This window comes from Alligator mississippiensis, chromosome 7 (assembly GCF_030867095.1).
Source record: "Alligator mississippiensis isolate rAllMis1 chromosome 7, rAllMis1, whole genome shotgun sequence".
Taxonomy (NCBI): Eukaryota; Metazoa; Chordata; order Crocodylia; family Alligatoridae; genus Alligator; species Alligator mississippiensis.
The window spans coordinates 55,311,148-55,332,797 of NC_081830.1; the positions used below are offsets into that span (position 1 = coordinate 55,311,148).

General features: G+C 47.5%; 1 protein-coding gene across 3 annotated transcripts in view; it reads right to left on the reverse strand.

Annotated features, from left to right (window-relative positions):
* DNER (delta/notch like EGF repeat containing) overlaps positions 1–21,650 on the reverse strand; it is a 366,522-nt gene that overhangs the window by 260,881 nt on the left and 83,991 nt on the right. The window contains exon 1 of one of the 3 annotated variants that reach the window (XM_019491837.2): positions 2,901–2,972. The exons of the other annotated variants lie outside the window; for them this stretch is intronic. The gene's annotated coding sequence lies outside the window, so the exon portion shown is untranslated. Of the gene's footprint in view, positions 1–2,900; positions 2,973–21,650 lie in introns of those variants that run through there. 3 annotated transcript variants of the gene reach the window in all.

Genomic DNA, 21,650 nt, shown 5'->3' on the forward strand with positions numbered 1-21,650 from the left:
TGTGGCAGCAGTGGCACAGGGTTGTGACCCTAACTGCTATCACGTGGGCAGGGGACAGACTGCCAGAGCAGCAAGGAGCTAGCAGTGGCAAGCAGCTTCCCTGCATGGCCCTGTTATACCCCACAGCACTGGGTCTGACCTTCTGGGCTGCAAAGGCTCCAAGGGAGGGCAGCAGGCCAGGAGCTTAAGTCCTCATCAAGCAGCCCATCCCACCCATCCCCATACACAGGCTTGGGGGGCATGGGTCCCCCCTTCCCCCAGAGGAGTGTGCACAGCAGCAGGGAGCCAGCCCCCTCCCCACCTGAGTCTGCAGCAGGCAGGCAGCAGGACAGGGGTGGAAAAAATGTGGCCTGTGGGCTGGATGCAGCCCATCAGGCTATTCTATCCAGCCCGTGGGACCCCTAAAAATTTAGAAAATTAATATTTATCTACCTCTGGCTGCCTGTCATGCAGCCCTCGATGGCTTGCCAAAACTCAGTAAGCGGCCCTCTGCCCAAAATAATTGTCCGCCCCTGCAGTAGGGAGGGAGCCTGGCTCTGTGCTCTGCTGCAGCAGCTGCCACCTCCTGCAAGGGGCAGGGGGCTGCAGCCTCAGGTCCCTGGCCCTGTAGCCCTAGCAGCTGGGGGCCCCCCTCCTACAGGGCTTTGTGGGAAGGGTGGGGGGGGGGGAAGTCAGGGGCAACCAGCAGAGCTGAGGTGCTGTAACTTGGGAGTGAGAAGCCTGGACCTGTGTTCTATGAGCTAAAGGGGCAGGGGAAGAGCTCTTATTTTCCATGATAAAAAACCCAAAATCAAATGCCAACATTTTTAGATATTTAGAATTTATTTTATTATATAGTGATTGAGGCATTGGTAGGTTTCCAAACTGCTTTAAAATTGTAAATATATTAAGAAACATTATGCTTAACTGCTACCTGCATTATATATTTTAGTGGCCTTTCATTTTAATCACAGGTTTTGTGGGGTTTTAATCAGAGAACTTGCATTTTTTTTTTAAATCAGGGAAAACCAGGATCCCTGGTTATGAAGTATTCAGCAAAAACTGCATAAGCAGTTAAATATTGATTTTTTTTTTTTTTACAAGACTAATGACAGAACTGCATCATACTAAAACTACAAAATAAGCTACATCTTTCTAGAAGCAAATGCTTATCCTTTTCTTTTATTTATCCCCCTCCACCACCAATAAAAGATAAATCAATAAATCTAGTAGAGAATAGCAATCTCTGTCTGATAATGCAGGACATCAATCTTAACTTTAAAATACTGCTAACCAAGAGCATACTGGATTGTTTCCAACTTGCCATTCCACTTCTGAATTTTGAATATTCAGAGTAATGAAACTGCCCATGAACGTAATAAATGGGCATAGAACATTTCGTTTACTTCAGTGAAGCAGCAAAAAAATGTCAATTAAGCAGAAAATTTATTTAGGGAATCAAAGCACGGCTACATAAATCTATTTGGGAAACCAGCAAACATAACCCAAAAAACTTTAAAAAATAAGTGGTTTTGTTTTTTTGTTTTTTTTAATATCATAGATGATAGAATTTCGTTTTAATATTTTTGTTCACGTTTTTTTCCTTTATACTGGAAGAATAAGCTAACAAGTATCCCACATTTTGAGAACATTCTCTGGACAAATCCAAATCAATATCAAGTCTTTATTATTAGGTATTCCAAAATCCAGTTAACTGTATTTTTTTCAAATTTACTAACATTACATTTACTTTACACAATTACATGTATTGTGGATTAAACAGTGTCAGAGGAACACTTCCATTTTTGACATGTGAGAAAAGTTCTGCTATACAGCAAACCATTTTTTCTAAAACCACAGCAGGTCAAAGAGTCTCAAAGAATTCATCTGAACATCTAACCTACAATGGCAATGCAAGAAAAAAAAGATATGCACATATGTGTGTAAATTAGCATCCCCTCCCAGAAGGCCACAATGTAGGTTTCAAGTGCCCTTTCAAACCATCCTACTGTGCAAGACTAGAAATCAGCAGATGCATGAGATAGCCAGGTTTTTTGGTTTGTTTTATTTAATTACTGTGGAAATCTTGAGTGTGATGCCAGGAGGCAAGCCCAGAGCACCCTCTGCACCAAACTTTCAGGCTTAGAGTGTGCAAGTAGGAGCGGGTGAACAAAGCGTGCTTAGAGGCATCCCAGGACATAATGCCACTGCAGCGTAGACATACCCTGTCACGGCATGGGGTCCTGCCGGATGGCTGTGATCTCCCCAAGGCCCCCTTACCATGCCAAGTTGGCCCAAAGGGCACCCTCGATTCTTGCCCGCCACATCTTTGATGTTAAATATATATTAGGGAGGCTGTCTTTACATCTTCTTGGACACGATTCTGCTGTACTCTGGCCCTGCGGGCTCCTGGACCCCTTGTGGGTCCTGTTCTGCAATGGGTGTTTCGGGGCACCCTAGCCTTATGGGTTATGCATGGCTCCAACTGCCTCTTTACCACACCCCAAGCCTTGCAGATGGAACGGACGTTGTTCGGTCTGAGCCTTGTTATAATTTAGCCCCCTTGTCCTCCCTGGGCTCACCACAGCCCTGTCTTGCTCTGCGTCCTCACTGGTGCTCGGGGTCGGCGCACCCCCAAAAGCTGCACCCTCACTGGCGCTCAGGATCAGCACACCCCCAAAAGCTGCACCCTCACTGGCGCTTGGGATCGGCACACCCCCAATGCTGTGCCCTCTCCGAAGATGGGGTTCCCCCCCTGCCGTAGGTCCCCTATGAGACCTCCTCCTTCCCCTAATAGCCTCACCCAAGCCACCGGTCTTACACAGTAAACAAAGCACAAGCCCCTCGGCTATAACATAAACTCAAGCTGCCCAGCTATAACAACATTATTCATGCCACCCCAGGGGTGCTCCATGCCTCACCAGTGTCAGAGGCTGTACCCGCAGCAGGCCTCTCCCCTTTGCTTGCTCTAGGAGAGCTCCTTCCCCCTTGGCTGCTGGCAGGGAACTGCTATCCTGGCCTCAGCCCTGGGGTTTGTATGTGCCAGGCCCTGCCCTTTCCAGTCAGCTGACCCCTGGCAGGTGTGGGCCACTAGCTCCCTCTGGTTGCCCTGGTACCCAGCAGCTGGGGCTCACTCACTGCTAGGGCTCTTTCCCTAGCAGTTCCACTCTAAGGAGCAAGGCACCTAAGTGCTCTGTGACATACCCATAGGGCCAACCCCACTGTCTAAGTACTCACTCCAGACTTCTCTGGAGCACCTAGAAATGTTTGAAGGGATTCCCCCACATCCTCACAGAAGAATTCCATGGAAATCATTTGAAATAGGTGACAAAATCTAGGACTCACGCAAATCTACTGCCTCTCAGTTTTATGTATGGATTTCTCTATGCTTGGCTTTTGTGTGCTGCCACACAGACATACCAATAATTTATTTTCTTAGCTATAAATCACTGATTTCTTGCCTGCTACAAACTTTTAAAAAATGCAATGTTTCCTATTATAGCTTCAATGAAATAAAACAGTGACAAACTATTTATTTAAACAGAAAAGCACTGCAACCACAAATAGCAAAGAGGTACAATGTATCCTGTACTACCAAGTCCTTTGGACCCAATGGAACTTCAGGGATAAATTCAAACTGCACACCCTATATATGTCACCTGATGAAGCAGCACCTTCTGACAAACATTTACAGAAATTACAAAAAATTGCACTCACATATCCTGCGTATTTTATCTTGTCTAGCAAAGCATTAGGGTTTGGAAGAGTATATGAAAAATAAACTCTGAAAAAAGCAGAAAAGAGTGCTAGTAAACAACTATAGCAATTTAAGAGCATTTGAGTTTTATGTCCACTTTGTGGGGAGCTTCTTGCAGAGAAAGGCTTTATTAAATTCCTGCTGTGGCACATCATATGCATCTTACTAGGTCAGGTTACACAATATGTGAAGACAATGCACATAACAGTCCTTCCCCACTGTGGCTAGAAATTGCCAAAGGCAGGAAAAACCTTCAATGCTCTACTCACAGAATAGCAGATGGCAATGCAAAGCTGTTTGCCAAATCATGTTAAACCGCTGACATTTTCTGATCTGTCCCTATTTCCCTCCTCTGCCTTAAACATTTACTCCCTATTAATTAGTTCAACTTAAAAAGAAATTGATATAAGATAATGAATAATGAAAAGGATGAAAATGGCCATGGCTAAAAAGAAGGAAAAAAGCCCAGTAAAATCCCCACTAATGCATAGCTTGTTTCCTCTCTGTGTTCTTAAGTACTCTGCTTCCTATGGCTAGGCAACCTTCAAGTTTAATGTTCCCTTTATGTAAAGATATTGAGTCAGAAAACTCTGAAAGTTCTAAAAAAGCCAGAGCACAAATAACAACTGATACCCCCAGGAAACCTTTTCCCATGAGTATCATGTTTGCCTTCTGGCATGTGGGAAGTCTTCTGAAGTTAAAATCAGAATTAACTTAAGCCTTCTATTCTGATTGTGAGGCTGAGGTACTAGATCAAAATAAAGGCTATAAATAGAAACCCCCAAGTGAAGTAGATCAGCTTTGCCAGAACATGCTCCAGCAAAACTGAACAGCTTCATTGGCAAAAACAGACATCCTCTGTTGTCCCACATGGTCTGACCCCTGCCACCCCTGGGACAGCACTCGGGGCATATCAGGTTCTCCAGTACAACACTCAGGGTGCATCTCTGAAAACAGGAGTTTCTCCACTTTCAGAGGCATGCCCACAGGATCCCTGGCCCCAGGTGTGAAAGCAGGGAACCCGAGGTTCCCCCATTTGCAGAGGCATGCCCCAAGTTGGGGCACAGCAGCACAATGTGTGTGCCCAGGGAGATTCTAGGGGCATGCCTCTGCAAACAAGAAATGCAGGTGGCACTCCCATGGTTCTTAGGGCACACAGAATCAGGCCCCTGAAGCCCTGTGAGCACCTGCCCAGGGCTGCTGGAGAGTGCAGGCTGCTCCAGGCTGCCTGCACACTCCTGCCACAAAGCAAACATCTGCTGCAAAAAAGCAGCACAAAATGATATTACCCATTCTCACTGCCACCATTTTTGGTATATTTGGCACAGCAAGGGGAATGCACATCTGTTTGTCAGTTTCATAGTTGGTAGGGTCAGAAGGGACCTGAGCAGATCATCAAGTCCGACCCCCTGCCATGGCAGGAAAGAGTATTGGGGTCAAACGACCCCGGCAAGGTGTTCATCCAGCCTCCTTTTAAAAGACCCCCCAGGGTGGGAGCCAGTACCACTTCTCTTAGAAGTCGGTTCCAGATCCTAGCCACCCTGACAGTGAAGTAGCACCTCCTGATATCTAGCCTGAATCTACCTTCTGCCAGCTTGTGACTGTTATTTCTTGTCACTCCTGGTAGTGCTCAGGGGAACAGAAACTCTCCCAGTGTCCGCTGGTCCCCTCTGACTAGTTTGTAACAGGCCACTAGATCCCACCTCAGCCTTCTCTTGTGGAGGCTGAACAGGTTCAGGTCCCGTAGCCTCTCCTCATAGGGCCTGCCCTGCTGCCCCCTGATCGTGTGAGTGGCCCTCCTCTGGACCCTTTCAATGCTGTCCACATCCCTCCTGAAGTGCGGCACCCAGAACTGGATGCAGTACTCCAACTGCAGCCTGACCAGTGTCACAGAGGGGGAGGATCAGCTCCTTGGACCTGCTTGAGATGCATCTGTGGATGCATGACAAGGTATGGTTGGCCTTCCTGACAGCGTCCCCACACCATCAGCCCATGTTCATTTTGGCATCAATAATGATTCCAAGATCCTTTTCTTCCTCTGCACTGATGACAAAGGAGTTCCACAGCCTGCAGGTATGCTCCTGGTTCTTCCCCCCCAGGTGCAGTACCTTGCACTTGTCAGTGTTGAAACCCATCCTGTTCTCATCTGCCCACCCCTGTAACCTGTCCAGGTTTGATTGCAGCCTATTCCTCCCTTCCAGCATGCCCACTTCTCCCCACATCTTAGTGTCATCTGCGAATTTGAACAGGGTGCTTTTTACCCCCTCGTCCAAGTCGCTGATGAAGATGTTGAACAGTGCAGGCCCAAGGACCGAGGCCTGGGGAACCCCACTGCCCACATCCCTCCAGGTCAAAAATGACCCATCCACCACCACTCTCTGGGTGCAGCCCCCAGCTAATTAGTGACCCATCTGACTGTGTAGGTCTTGACACCACAGTCTCCTAGTTTTTTAATGAGAATGGGGTGAGAGACAGTGTCAAAGGCCTTCCTAAAGTCCAGAAAGACTATGTCCACCGCAACACCTGTGTCCAAGGATTTTGTGACCTGGTCATAGAAGGCCACCAGGTTGGTCTGACAGGACCTGCCTCTAATGAACCCATGTTGGTTGCCCCTAAGCGTAATCTCCCCTGCTCGCCCCTCACAGACATGCACCAGGATAATTCTCCCAAAAAGCTTACCCAGGACTGAGGTAAGACTAACAGGCCTATAGTTTCCTGGGTCCTCCTGCCTCCCTTGTTTGAAAATGGGAACTACACATTGACCCTTTTCCAGTCCTCTGGCACAATGCCAGAGCACCAGGAGTGCTCGTAAAGCCATGCCAGGGGTCCCGCAATGACCTGTGCTAATTCCCTCAGCACTCTGGGGTGGAGATCATCAGGACCTACTGATTTAACTACATCCAGTCCCTCCAGAAGTTCCCTGACTAGGTCCTCTCTGAACCTAGACCTGGGTGTGCCTCGCCTGAGGCCTACGGGGGTCCCAGTGGGGGGGGATGACCCAGTCCCTGCTCAGAAAAATTTGGGGTTAAGAAATTGTTAAATAGTTTAGCTTTGCTGTCTGGTGCCATGCCCAGATTTCCTAGCATGTCTTGCAGAGGCCCCACGTTACCCAGTACCTTCTTTTTACCCTCTATGTATTTAAAAAAGGACTTCTTGTTGTCCTTGATCCAGGTAGCTAGTCCCAGTTCCATCTCCGCCTTGCCCTTCCTGACTGCCCCCCTACAGCCCCAAGCAACAAAGGTATAGTCCTCCCTGGTGATGGCCCCTTTCTTCCATTGGGTGTATGCCTCCTTTTTAACTAGACGTTCCTGGATGCCTTTGGTGAGCCATGGGGACTTTTGTGCCCTCTTGCCCCCTTTGATCCGTGTTGGGATTACCTCCCTTTGGGCTTGGAGCATAGTCTCCTTAAGGAACAACCACTCTTCTTGGACAACCAACTCCCCTCCCCTCTGGGACCTCAGTGTCTCCCCAACTATTCTCCTTACCTCATTGAAATCTGCCCTCCTGAAGTCCAGGGCTGCTGCCTTGCTGCAGGCCTTTGACACCCTGCGCTGGATGGTGAATTCCAGCAGGCAATGATCACTATCACCCAGGTGGTCAAGCACCCACAGACCCCTCACCAGGTCATTGCCCGTGGCCAGGACCAGATCCAACAAGGTGTCTCCTCTGGTGGGGCTGTGCACCTCCTGGGTTAGACAGAGGTCCTGTATCTCGGCTAGGAACCTATGTGAGCAGTCTGACCTGGCTGACTGCTCTTCCCAGCAGATGTCTGGAAAGTTTAGGTCACCCATGATGACCACGTCCTTTAACCTAACTGCCTCCGTGAGCTGACTTAAGAATTCCCGGTCTAGGTCTTCCCCTTGGTTGGGTGGTCTGTTGTAGACCCCCACCATTAAGTCCCTTTCCCCTTGACCTCCTAGTATTCTAACCCAGAGCCCCTCCTCTGACCCAGCGCTACTCATTGAGGATGTGTATTTCTCCTTGACACAGAGCACACACCCCAACCTTTCCTCCCTGTCCTTTGTGCTGCCATACATTTTTTTATTGTGGCACATGGGCAACATCCGTTTCTAGCCAAGAATTTTCAATTAAAACAAAGTTTTTTCCAAGCTAAAATTTCAGACATTTTCAAAAGGCTTTGCATAAAGTGACAGTGGGATGATTTCTTAACACAGGGTGTGTCTACATATGCATTAGATCCAGGAGCAGTTTACTCATCATGACTAAAGTACTTGTGAGTAAACGCTCCTAGGCAGACATCTACCTGAAACAGAAACAAAAGCTGAGATATTCATTGAAAAAAATAAAAATAAGTTATGGCAGCATAAGAAAGAAAGAAAACATTAAATTAATCAGGTTATCAACCTGTTTTCTAAAATAAAAAAACTGCCACAAGATTAAGAAACTGTTTTTAATCATGTCTTTCAGCAACAAGAGATGCAATACAGAGATAAAGAGCACAAAGAAATGGAAGGAGGAAGTCTATGGCTGAACTATTATGTACAAGGAACTAGCTTTGTATTGCAAGGATAGAAAAGTATATCAAGCAACTGTACCTGCACGTACTTTATATAAGAGTACTCTAACATATTAAAAAGTGAGTCAGCATGAAACATTTGCTAGAATTAGTAACATCTCCCTAACATCCATCTGAAGACATATGTCCTTGAAGCATGTGCACTGCAAGATTAATGGCATCTAAAACAAAAAAAATCTAAAAACATTAATATAAATGCAGAATACAACATAACTCATGCCATGCATAATATAACATTAATATTTTGAAGTATTTACCCAGAGAAAAAATTATCCAAGAACACCAATACCCCAACCCAGAAGATAAACGTTAAAGAAATCTAAGACTGTTCATGTTAGAAAAAAATACCTTTTCAACTCTCTCCTACTTAACTTTATATTTACATGTATTTCCGCCTAAATATTAACTAACCTACATATGAAATACTCTATCAATTGTTTATTTGTTTTTTACAAAGCATGTACTATTTTATTTTCCTTTTAAGAAACAAGTCAATATTAAATTGCATTTTTCAACAAAACCATTTTATTCTATTTACTCAACACACTTCACAAATCAGTGTGTGTTTTCTTTGATCCCATATTACCCAAATGTTCCAGTGTTGGTGACACCAATTTTTGGCACCAGGCTTGATCTCAAATACTCTCTGTTTTGAGTAAGAAATTACATAGCTATCTAGAAGATCCTAATTTTCTTGACCCTTACTGTTCTTGGTTTAGGCCTGATCTCACGAAGAGACATTATTGGTTTCCTCAGTATAGCTCTGGGGATGGATAGTCAGTTATCTATTTGGGCTGTGCAAAGCTTCGGTCCCCAATTCGATTCAGCAGCCAAATCTGAATCGAATCAGAAGACCCTTTAATCTCTCTGAATTGAATCAGAACCCTCCAAATCAATTCCAAGAGATTTGGAAAGAATCAGAAATTTGGACATAGACACAGCTTTAAATGTTTTTTCTACATACCTCTAGGTAGCAGGTGGCTAGTGAATGCTGTGATGCTGGGGACCATGGAGTGTCCCACAGAAGCATGGGGGCTCCCCAGCACGCTTGGCAGCAGACCCAGAAGTGGACCAGAAGCACTTCCAGTCCACTTCCTGGTCTTCCAGGGAGCACATGGGGGAGCCCGCACCTCTTCAGCTAGGTGACTGGTGCCTCCTGGGTTGGGGTGGGGCACCCAGGCTCCCCTTGCAGCTGATTGCCCAGCCTGGGAGGTGGTGGGGGGGGACCCAGCGCGCTCCCCAGCAGACCCAGAAGTGGATCGAAGTACTTCGGGTCCACTTCCAGGTTCTCTGTCAAGCACAAGGAGGGCTCCCCCGCACTCCTGTGGGACACTCCATCTGCCCCAGCATCACAGCAATCACAAGCTGCACCTGCTACCTCAAGGTATGTAGAAAAAACATTTAAAGCTGTGTCTATGTCCAAATTGCTGATTCCCCAAATCGGAATCAAATCTTCAGATTTGGATTCGGCCAAATTGAATCAGGGACAGTGATCTGAATCAATGAATCGAATCACTGTCCCCGATTCAGGCCAAATCCAAATCAAATAGGGCCCACTTTGCACACCCCTATTATCTATCCATACAGATTACTTTAGCTGTTTTTAATATCAGTAATTATCAGATGCTGTTGCCCAGTTTGTGGTGGGTCAGCCAAGACTGCTCACTGGTGGTTCTGGTTCTTCTTTGTCCAAGAGTTGAGATTGGATCTGCTAAATGGGCAACTGCTCACTCTCCAGCTGTCTTAAGTGGAGCTCTTCAGCATTCCCTTACGTCACCCTTCTTGTTCATTTTGTATACGAGGTCACACTGGAAATTGTAAGAGGCTTGGACTGCAGCATCTTCCATCAACTCTAGTGACTGCCCTATGGACTGCAGGTACTATGGTTATAGTACGCAGTACATGAGCTGTGATGTATTATAATAGCATACCTCTAAGTGAAGGAATAGAAAGAGCATATATGCTGTTAAGTGACTGAAGTCTGCATTTTCTTGCTTTGGAAGGTGGGAAGTATGTATATTATGTCTCAATCCCTCCCTACAAACTTTTCCTACAGTATTTTCTACTGCTATGTTTGGTATGAGTTAGGTGTAAGGACCCAAAGTTTGGGTAAAGGGAACATAGGACTTGTACGATGCATGTTTCTGAGGGGCAGATGGAGGGAAACAGCACACAACTCTTCTGACTACAGCTACTCCTTGTTCAAATGTAAAACAGTTTCAAATTGAAGTATCAACACTTGCTTAAAGAATCAAACAAAATAAATGCATTAAAAAGCAAGTCAGTTAAGTTAGCATAGAATTTAAAGCTAAAGCTGTTTTCAACCAGCTAACCTAAAAAAAGGTGGGAGAAGATCAAATAAAATAGGGATAGCTTTTAAGCAATTTAGTGACCATCTAAGCTCAGCGAGTCTCTACCAAGGTATCATACCACCTGGTGCCACACAACATTAATACTGTTAGGGGTGCAAATAAGATTCAGAAGATAAATCCAGAAATTTCAAAATAAAAACAATCCATGGTGTTAAAAACATTCAGCCTTGCTCTGGTCCTTCTGAGCTCTTCGCAACAGAAAAATTACTCTATTATTTTTTGCAGTCAAAAAACAAGTGAAAACTAAGACCTAGCATCTTCTGAGAGGTACCTGAGATTTATTCAGGGATGCCTTGAGTCTAAAAGGGTTGAGAACCACTGATCCAGCTAATCAAGCTATATCTGAACCCAGATCTGGCCAGTGCTACTGACCCAACTTATGCAACAGTAAAGTAAAAAACCTGAAAAGTGTCATGGCTTACAGATCAATGTTTTAAGTAGAATGTAGTTTAATGAAGGATTCACAAAAGTGAGAGACTAAAGCCCCCTCTACATGTTACATTCATGCAGCGATTAATGTGTTAATAGTGGCATAAATGGCAAGGGTGCTATAAATGCACCCAATTTCAGGCTCCATAAAATGGCAAAACAAGCCATAAAAATATGCCATATATAAAGTATAACATTTTTATGTTTGGTATGTATGGCACCTTGTATTTAACAACTGGCAGGGCCTGACAATCAGTTGAGGCAAGGGGGGGAGAAGGGTGCTGAAGGGTTTCCCCTGCTGAGGACTTTAAGCTCCACACCCAGAAACTCTGGACAATCTGCTGGAAGCAGGAAATCGGAGGTTCCTGGTGGTGTTTTAAGTCCTTAGCAGAAGAAACTATTTGGCTCCCCTCACCAGGAGCCTCTGATCCCCTGCACCAGCCAGAGCTGCCAGCTTGAACTGATCCCAATGCAGTCTGGGTCCAAGGCCAACAATCAGCTGATTGTCAGCACCAGCCCCAAACCCTACTGTGGCCAGTTTGAGTCCCAAGGCTGGTGCTGACAAACAGCTGATTGTTGGCTCCAGAACTGCATCAGAACCAGTTGGAGTCCCAGTGAGGTCCTATGGTAGGACCCAACAATTGGCCGATTGTCAGCCCCAGGCCAACTTGCCAGTTAATCCCTAGCACATCATAAACCCAGGATCCCCCTGCAGTGGCAAGTAGCAGTGGTGTGATTGCAATATGATCCCCCATCACAAAATTGCACTTCCTGCTAGGCACATACGGCATGGCAAGAGACGTGATTGCTGAGATCGGCATTACCCCATTAAATGAACATGTGCCAGGGGCTTAATTATCCTGTCCAAAGGCAAGAATAATGCAGGCAGCTGCTCTGTAATGTACTTCTCTTTTACTCTGCACCTCCCCTACTATTTTTGTACTGGCCTTTTCTGGAACAGATGCATCATATTTCATAACAAATTACTCTAAAATGTTATGACCCAGTAGGAACTAAAAAGATTAGCAAACTCATTTTCACTTGTGATCTAAATCAGGATTTGAATCTTGATAAGGCATGAAGCCTTTTTCTTGAAAACCTTACCCAACTACCCTTTTTTGCATTGTAACTTATAAGGAAAGTGCTCAAGTCCTCTCAGCCTCCACAGCTATCAAGCGCCTGATTTCCTTGGACCCTCTTTCTTTCTTGAGTTAGGCTCCGGAGTGGCGAGAAATGCACGGGTGAAAACCCGCTGTGCCCCCGCTCCCCCCCAGAGACCCCCCAGCAGCCGTGGAGCCCCCCAGAGACCCACAGTACAGCAGGAGGTAAGCGGGGCCCATGGTGGGAGGGGGTTAACCATTAGAGAGTGGGAGGAGGTGGCTGAGTGGAGCCGGGTCGGGTCTCACCCCACCCAGGCCCCTACTTGGCCCAGCCCCCCAGGGAGAGAGAGAGGTGGGGGGTACTCACCAGTCCCTCTCCAGTGGGGCAGGGTCCCCCAAATCCCGGGGAGGGCCCCCCCTAGCCCAAGAGCAGCTTCCCTGACAGAGGGGCCCACTGCGCATGTGCGTAGTTTAAAAGGGCACACCAACAGCAAAAAAGCCTCAGTTGGGCTCTGGAGCAGCAAGAGACGTGGAGGTGAAAGCCCGCTGCAGCCCTGCTCCCCCAAAGGCCCCCAGAGGCCCCCCAGCAGCCTCGGAGCCCCCTGCCGACCCCCAGCACAGCTGGAGGTAAGCAGGGCCTGTGGTGGGAGGGGGTTAACCCTTAGAGAGTGGGAGGAGGCAGATGAGTGGAGCTTGGCTGGTTCTCGCCCCGCCCAGGCCCCTACTTCGTCCAGCCCCCCAGGAAGCCACGCAACCAGAGCCGCGTGAACAGGCTTCGCAAACAGGCAAGCTTGTCTGCCGGTGAGTGAGTTAGCACGGAGTTTGCGCAGAAGGGTGCACGGGAGGGCCCGAGGCCCTGCCTGTGAGCCCCCCAGGGTAGACAGTCCCAGCCGTAGCCAGCCCACCAGTGGCATGACCTGGATAGGCACATGCCGCACCCCTCGGGTCCCCTCGGGGGTCTGCGGCCCCCGCCTCCGGCACCTCAGAGACCGCCACCCAAATAGAGCCCATGGTTCCGGGCTCCACGCAGACAGAGCCCTTGGCTGCGGGGGCTGCCTGTCTTGTTTTCAGGCTCTGGGGCCCAGGAGCATGACTACCTCGCCTTGTGGGGTCTGCTCCCTTTTGTGGTCTCTGGCGTGCCAGATGGAGGAGCTCCAGGCCACAGTCCAGAGACTGTGTGCCATCAGGGACTGCAAGCAGGAGATTGACTCCTACTGCCAGGTCCTTCTCCCCCGGGAGCTGGAGGGTAGACCACAGTCTCCCTCCAGGACAAGGGAGGACTCCGGGACCTCCCATTCTGTCCAGTCAGGGGGATGGACCAAGGTGGCCAAGGACCCTAAGGCCCGCCACACCTAGTCCCCTGCCCTGCCGGAGCTTAGCAACAGGTATGAACTTCTTACAGCCCCAGCAGAGCCTGCTGAGTTGCCAGCTCACGCAGGCAACACAAGCCCAACTGCAGCTACCACCCCCGCTCTCCCAAGACAAAACGTAAAGTGTTTGTCGTGGCAGACTCCATCCTGAGGGGGATTAAGGAGGTAATCTGCCGCCCCGACCCCTTAGCCCAGGAAGTCTGCTGCTTCCTGGGGGCTCGCATCCGAGACATTGTGGAGAAGATCCCTAAGTTCCTCCAGCCCACGGACCACTATCCCATGCTCCTTATTCATGTGGGCACCAATGACATGGCTTGGAGCGCTCCCAGCTGGGTCATGAGGCACTACAGGGATTTGGGAGCAAGGCTAAAGGGTCTGGGGGCACAGGTGGTGTTCTCTTCGATCCTCCCAGTCTCAGGGTATGGGCTGAGGAGGGAGAGGAGGATCCAGTTAGTAAAACAATGACTGCAGCACTGGTGTCATCAGGAAGGCTTTGGCTTCCATGACCACAGCCTGCTCTTTGGTGAGAGAGGCAGCGAGCTGCTGGAAAGAGATGGCCTCCACCTCTCTCCCCTAGGGAGGAGGCTCTTCTCAGCCAGACTGGCTGACCTGCTCCACTGGGCTTTAAACTAAACCCGCTGGGGGACGGGGGGACTACCGCCACTGCTGGCCCACTTAGCAACACCTGCAAAGCCAGCAGGCCAAGGCACTTAAGGGAGCCCACCCCTGCCCCAATCTGGTACAATCTGTGGGCAAGGCAAGAGCCCCAAGGGGACTCCTGCCTGCCTGTACAAAAATGCCAGGAGCTTGGGGAATAAGCAGGAGGAACTTGTCCTCCTGCTTAATGCAAATAATTACGACGTCATAGGGATAACAGAGACCTGGTGGGAGCCCACCCATGACTGTACCATGGGTATAGATGGCTATACCCTGTACAGGAGGGATCGAGTAGATAAAAGGGGCAGGGGAGTAGCTCTCTATGTTAAGGAAAACTACACATCCCTACAAGCTGATGTTGGTAACCAGGGTGGACTGGAGACCCTCTGGGTTAAAATCCGTGGGGAACACGGCACAGGGGACACAACAGTGGGAGTCTACTACAGACCTCCCACCCAAAGTCAAGAGCTTGACCAGGAGTTTGCCCGGGAACTGGCTGAGGCCGCATGCTCCAGGACCATGGTTATCATGGGTGACTTCAATTACCCAAATATCTCGTGGGAAGATCACTCAGCAAAATCCGAGTGGTCGCAAAGCTTCCTATAGTGCGCAGATGACCTCTACCTGACTCAAGAAGTTTACGGGCCAACAAGAGGTAAAGCGCTGCTCAACCTGGTACTGGCTACTGGGGATGGCCTTATCGGTGACCTAGTGATTGATGAGAAGCTGGGTGACAGTAACCATGAGCTGATCACCTTCACCATCAGCCGTAAAGCTGGCAAGTCAGTCAGCAACACTGAAATCCTTGACTTCATGAAAGCTGACTTTGACAAGCTCAGGAGGCTTGTCAGTGAGGCCCTAAGGGATCACGACCCCAGGGGGAGGGGAGTCCAGGAAGAGTGGTTGCTCCTCAAGGGAGCGATCCTCTATGCACAAGCTAATTCTATTCCATCTCGGAGGAAAGGCAGCAAGAGAGCACAGCAGCCCCCCTGGCTCTCCAGGGATCTGTCAGACCTCCTGAGGCTAAAACGAAAGGATGGAGGATGGGATTAACTTCCAAGGAGGATTATTCTGAATTGGTCCGGTCCTGCAGGGACCGAACAAGGAAAGCCAAGCCTGCAACTGAACTCCAACTAGCTTCAGGCATCAAGGACAATAAAAAGTCCTTTTTCAGATATGTGGGGAGCTGGAAAAAAGCAAGGGCAACACTGGACCCCTGCTGAACCAGATGGGACAACTGACAACTGACACCCAGGAAAAAGCCAACCCATTAAATAGGTACTTTGCATCAAACTTTCATCAGTCCCATGGAACGCCCATGCCCGCTACAGGACAGGGAGGTCCAGGTGAGGGAGATCCCCTGCCCTCCATCAATGCTGACCTCGTGAAGGAACACCTTGAAAGGCTGGATACCTTCAAGTCAGCCGGCCCTGACAATCTACACCCCAGAGTACTCAAGGAGCTGGCGAGCATCATAGCCTAGCCTCTGGCACAGATCTTTGAAAACTCCTGGTGCTCTGGTGTAGTGCCCAAAGACTGGAAGAAGGCCAATGTGGTGCCTATCTTCAAGAAAGGGAGGAAAGTGGATGCGGCAAACTATAGGCCCATCAGCCTGACCTCTATCCTGGGGAAGATCTTAGAAAAGTTTATTAAAGAGGCCATCCTTAATGGACTGGCCAATGCCAACATCCTGAGGGATAGCCAGCATGGGTTTGTTACGGGTAGGTCTTGCTTGACCAATCTCATTTCCTTCTATGACCAGGTGACCTATCACCTGGACAAGGGAGAAGAGATTGATGTCATATATCTTGACTTCAAAAAAGCCTTCAATCTGGTATCCCATGATCACCTCTTGGCGAAAATGGCCAATTGTGGCCTTGGGTCCACCATAATCCACTGGCTGGGAAATTGGCTCAATGGTCGGACCCAGAGGGTAGTAATTCACGGAAGTCAATCATCATGGTGCCCTGTGACCAATGGGGTCCCTCAAGGCTCTGTCCTTGGACCCATACTGTTCAACATCTTCATTAATGATGTGGACATTGGAGTCAGAAGCGGAATGGCCAAGTTTGCCGATGACACCAAACTTTGGGGCAAAGCATGCACAGCAGAAGACAGGGGGTGATCCAGGCTGACCTGGACAGGCTCAGCAAATAGGTGGATGAGAACCTGATGGTGTTTAACACCGAGAAATGCAAGGTTCTCCACCTTGGGAGGAAAAACCTGCAGCATCCTTATTGGCTCGGCAGTGCTATGCTGGTTAGCACTACAGAAGAAAGAGACTTGGGGGCCATCATTGACCACAAGATGAACATGAGCCTGCAATGCGATGCTGTGGCTAGTAAAGTGACTAAAACCCTGGCTTGCATCCATAAATGCTTCTCAAGCAAATCCTGGGACATCATTCTCCCCTTGTACTCGGCCTTGGTGAGGCTGCAGCTGGAGTACTGCGTCCAGTTTTGGGCCCCACAATTCAAAAAGGATGTGGAGAAGCTTGAGAGAGTCCAGAGAAGAGCCACATGCATGATCAGAGGTCAGGAAAACAGACCTTACGACGACAGGCTGAGAGTCATGGGGGTCTTTAGCCTGGAAAAGTGCAGGCTCAGGGGCAATGTGATGGCTACCTATAAGTTTATCGGGGTGACTACCAGTACCCGGGGGAACGTTTGTTCACCAGAGTACCCCAAGGGATGACGAGGTCGAACGGTTATAAACTACTGCAAAACCATTTCAGGCTGGACATAAGGAAGAAGTTCTTTACTGTCCGAGCCCCCAAGGTCTGGAACAGCCTGCCATCGGAGGTGGTTCAAGCACCTACATTGAACACCTTAAAGAGTAAATTGGATGTTTATCTTGCTGGGATCCTATGACCCCAGCTGACTTCCTGCTGTTCAGGCTGGGGGCTGGACTCAATGATCTTTCGAGGTCCCTTCCAGCCCTAATGTCCATGAAATCTATGAAATCTTGCCGGATTGTACCCACAGCTCTAAAGTAGCGACCTTTGCCTCAATTTGCTCCACCTGGGATTTCACCATTCCTAACTCCCACTCTAACCAGGCTGCTTTTTCCTCTAACTCATCCACCCATAATAGCCAGGTGAAGTTCTCTTGTTTCAGACCTTCCATGGTCTCTCACTCAGCCATAACTAACTCCTGGCCTTACTTCTCTTCTGGCCAGGACCTAAAGGCTTCCCCCTGTACGGTCTCTGGCAGTGGTATTTCCCCCCTTCAGCTCTTCCTCCAAAGCTGTGGTGATGCTGCCTTACTATAAATTTCTCTTGGTCTATAACCTAGCCCAAAGGTTCATTGCCCTTCTCAGGGACCGGGGTTTCTTCCCCGCGCATGGCCTGATTTCCCGGCCAATGCACCACTTTGTCACAGGATGAGGTCCCCAGGGATGGCAGTGATGCCCCTAGGGTGCTGTGACTGTGCCAATTTTGCCCAACAGGCACCCTTTTCCTCACCTGCTACGTCTTGCTGGTAATTAGAATAAATAGGGATGATGTCCTCGAGTTTGTGTTTGGATACAGTCCTGATGGACCCAATGAACCCTGTGTGTTCTTGCACCCCTTTTGGGTCCCACTCAACGTGGATGCCTCACGACACCCTCAGCCTCCTGGGCTAGATGTGTACCACACCCCAAGCTTCGCAGATGGTGTTTAAACATTGCCCCTCTGAGGCCTTGATACAGCTCAGTCTCTCCTTTGACACTGGGCTCTCCACACAGTACTGCAGCCCCAATGAGGCCTGTTTCTCCCCAGCAGCCTCAGTCTGGTCCACCGGTTTATAAATAGCAACCAAAATATGAGCCCCTGGGCTATAACATAATACAACTAGTTCTGGGTGCGCTCTGTTCCTTTAAAAGAGTCAACCCCCCAACCATTAAGTGCCTTGTAGGCCAGGGTACCTGATTTGCTCCTGGAGCCCCATTAGCCCTAAATGCAGCATATCAAGCAGCCACAGCGTCTCTGGGCAATTTTTCTCTACAGGCTCCTTCCCCTGGCTGCTGCCAGAAAACTAACCCCTGCTGGCCTCAGGACTGGAGTTTATATGTACACAGGGCCCTGCCTTCTTCTGGTCAGCTGACTGGGTGCAGATGCAGGCTAATTCCCTTACTAGCCTCCTGCCATAGTAACCTACACCTGTGGGGTTTCTGCCTGGCTTCTAGGGCCCTCTCCCTAGGCAGTTTCTGCTCTTAAAGGAACAGGCACTTCAGTGCCCTGTGACAATGTGTATGTGCACATGCAAAGGAAGAGGACTGTGCATGTTTGTGCAGGGGCAGTAAAATAAATGTTTTTGAAATGGAGTGCCACTAATTCATAAAGTGTTTGAAGGGGTGCCTCAAGTCTTTATAAGGGTTGGGAGCCATTACTCTACAATAACTTTTCACAGATTTAGAACCAACTGTATTTTTTCATCCCACTGTACAATCAGCTAAACATAATTGAACATTAAAATGCATGTTTAAGTTGAAATTAGAAATATAATTACAGGGCAACATTCATACACCATGCTATGTTATACCTGGGGTTATATTACTGGACTTTGTTCCCAATTTTTATTAGATTTCAAATTGCAGTGATCTTGAGAACAAAACACCAACTGTCCTGCTGGAGAAGTGTATTTTAAATGCAAACAAACACTACACATTGTTGACTCTCTTCCATCTATTTAGTCTGCTCTGCTTATGAAAGAAACATGTCTAAATAGGTATTACATTTTTATCCCTCGCCAGGTAGAAGCATACCATAACTCAGTAACCTTTTCTAGGCACAAGCCAAATTATCAGAGATAGGCAAGTCCAATGTAATAAATAACAAACATGTTCCAGTGTAATAACTCCCTCTTCTACTTAGGAGTAACATAGCAAAATTTTCTTAAGGTATTTTATATCTATTGTAGATATTTCCTGGCCTGTTAAAACCACACAATCGCATACTAGGTGACAAACAGCTCTTTCCTGGCAACACTTACAATCAGGCATAATTACTAGCTGTAGCACACCCAAAGGCATTTGGGCTATACTTGATAGTTAAGTGATAAAAAGAGCAAACCAAGGGACAGGAGCTGATGTTCATAAGCAAAATATAAATTGAGTGATGCAGATGAGGTCCCAAAACTTGGACTGGACTACACTAGTGAAAAGGTTTAAACTTGCTTTAACTTGACAAACATACTTAGCTAGGCGAGAGTAGTTCTCTTGGCATTTAGAGCCGTGGCTAAAGGCCGCTGAAATCAGCGGAAATCTTTTTATAGACTTCTGCAGAATCTAAATCAAGATTCCAACTCACTGGTACTCAATTATACCATGATCCCAGTTCCTTGAAACACATGTATTCCCCATGTATATTTTGCACACCAGAATAAATGCACACCGAAAATCCATCAAGGACAAAAATATCCAACGACTGGTGAGTGCAAACTTCTCAAAAGACAAATCACTCCCTCTCCGATCTGTCAGTTCTAATCCTCAAATGGAACTTACAAAACACCTTTCATAGATAAGCCTATGAACTTCAATTCACAAATCTACTGGATACAAAAAAAATCATGGACTCAATATAGATATTGGATTTATGACACGTTACAGCCTGCCTGACGTCTGATTCACCAAGTACCTGCCTGACCTTACCATTTATACTTCCCACCCACCCCCTTCAATCCCTCTCCTCTATGCTTTGTCTTCCTAATTTCCAACTATTTACTTTTTCACAAACTGCCTCTCTTCTACCTTAGAGTACTTAACTACAGGAGTCTCCCTTGCTTACTTTTGGCATTATTTCCCTCTCATTCACCCCCTCCTCTCTCTTTTCTACCTATTATTTTTCTAATTTCCACCCATTTACATTCTCACTGACCTCCTGTCACACTTGTTAGCTTCTTTCATTCCTTGGAGATCTCAGAACAGAAGAGACTCCCTGGGCATTTTTACACCTACCTGTGCTCTTGGAGGTGCTTTAATTAGTGAACATTGTTAATTAAAAGTGCCCAAACATCACGTATATCAGTACCCCCCATACTGAGAATATGGCAGCTGGGATCTTTGACCTAAAGCTCATCAAATCAGCTTTAGTTGAAAGTGTGTTGCTACCATTTTTCAGCACAGGGACGCTAATACACATGACACCAGAGTCTGCTGGAGCACGTTTATTTCCATGCTCCAGCAGACTTGAATAATCCAGTGTGTCTATGGTGCAACATGTCTGCGGCACCCGACACCAGACATCCAGGTGTTCTCTGCAGTGCAAGGGAGCAGCACAGAGCGTTTTTTTGACCCCTAGATATCCAGGAGTAAAAAAAAACCCCATGGAGAAAAAAAAAACAGAACAGTACACACACTGGCAGTGCACACCACTCAAAAGCAGAACCAGGCCACCCAGAGCCACACTACAGCTGCCAGCTAGGCTCCTCCAGCAGAATCATTGCTGCTAAAGCCCTGGGAGACTCCCAAGACCCCAGGTAAGGCTGCTGGGGTCAGCCAGGTGCTGGCCGCAGCCTCCCCTACTGCCCCCAGAGTAACTTGCCACACGCCAGAGCACAAGTGGCATTGGCATTCTCTGGGGACAACTAGTAATGGTGCACCTTGCACCGCTGTTAACTGTCTCTGGGAAACCAAACGTCCACACCATATGTAGATGCGACCACACTGTTCTCATTATTGTTTCACCTACCTTGAAATTAACACTATAAGCACATTGAGAAATAGCCGAAACAGTTGCGAACTTTCACTACAGCTTCTCTCTTTTCTTGATATGTTGTTTTGTGACTTCTTGCAGCAAATGCTTTCAGTAAATCCCAGAAGCTATTCCCACATCTCCCACAAGTACACAAGAGACTGTTTTCCTCTAATTAAAAATGACTTGCTAAAGTTCTAATTTAGTCGACTCAGCCTTTCTGTATAGCCAGACAAACCCAGTAAACTTCATGCTCAAGAATAGATAAGAGCAGCCTCAAGTGAATTCCAAATAAGCTGTGTTTCAATGTTTCATGACTTAGGCCCTCTCCTATAATGACTCTCACACATTTTATAACAGCATTTACACCTGTGCATTACATGTTTACATGACCATTTCTACAAGTCAATAAAAGTACACACATATGTAAAACTAATCAAATGCACAAGTCTTTGCAGGATTCATAGCTATACACTCCTCGGGAAACATTAAAAGTTTTGTAAGTTCTCCCCCTCTATCTTTTCAGAGGAACACAGGTGAGACTCATCTCAAGGACAGTGCATTTCTTAGAAAGCAAGCCAAATATTGCTCAAGCACTGCTTTCCCCCAAATTAGGACAAGAGTGTAATTTTTTTAAAGGGTAAATACAGTAAAAGCTCTGTTATCTGGCATCTGCCAGGAATGTGGGATGCCAGATAACAAAATATGCCGCTTAATTGAGCGGCCTAGGTCGCCGCTTCTCCCACTGCGTCTGGGGCGTCCTGCTGCCCTTCCTG